Source organism: Chelonoidis abingdonii, chromosome 9, assembly GCF_003597395.2.
Source record: "Chelonoidis abingdonii isolate Lonesome George chromosome 9, CheloAbing_2.0, whole genome shotgun sequence".
NCBI classification, from domain to species: domain Eukaryota; kingdom Metazoa; phylum Chordata; order Testudines; family Testudinidae; genus Chelonoidis; species Chelonoidis abingdonii.
Window position 1 is genome coordinate 6,337,591 of NC_133777.1, and position 803 is coordinate 6,338,393.

Here is an 803-nt window from a genome sequence, read left to right on the forward strand (position 1 = left end):
CGCAAAATGGCGACGCTGTGCGAAGGGGAGGGCAGGGGCAGGGGCAGGGGCAGCCGCGAGGCGCGCTACTCCCCTCAGCATCCCCCTCGGGTACTGTGGGGGGGGGCCGTGGGGCCTTACTCCCTCAGCGCCCCTCAGCTCATGGGGGGGCACTACTCCCTCAGCCCCCCTCGGTAGTGTGGGGGGTGGCCGTGGGGCCTTACTCCCCTCAGCGCCCCCTCGGGTAGTGTGGGGGGGTGGCCGTGGGCACTGCTCTCCTCAGCGCCCCCCTCGGGTAGTGTGGGGGGGGCCGTGGGCCTTACTCCCTCACGCCCCCTCGGGTAGTGTGGGGGGTGGCCGTGGGGCCTACTCCCTCAGCGCCCCCCTCGGTAGTTGTGGGGGGGGGGCCGTGGGGCCTTACTCCCCTCAGCGCCCCCCTCGGGTAGTGTGGGGGGGTGGCCGTGGGGCCTTACTCCCCTCAGCGCCCCCCTCGGGTAGTGTGGGGGGGTGGCCGTGGGGCACTGCTCTCCTCAGCGTCTCCCCAGCTCATGGGGGGAGGGGGCACTGCTCTCCTCAGCGCCCCCCCTCGGGTAGTGTTGGGGGGTGGCCGTGGCGCCTTAGTCCCCTCAGCGTCCCCCTCAGCTCATGAGGGGGGGCTGTGGGGCACTACTCCCCTCAGCATCCCCCTAGCTCATGAGGGGGGGCTATGGGGCATTACCACTCTCAGCATCCCCCCAGCTCATGGGGGGCACTACTCCCCTCAGCATCCCCCCAGCTTATGGGGGGGTGGCTGTGGGGCACTACTGCCCTCAGCATCCCCCCAG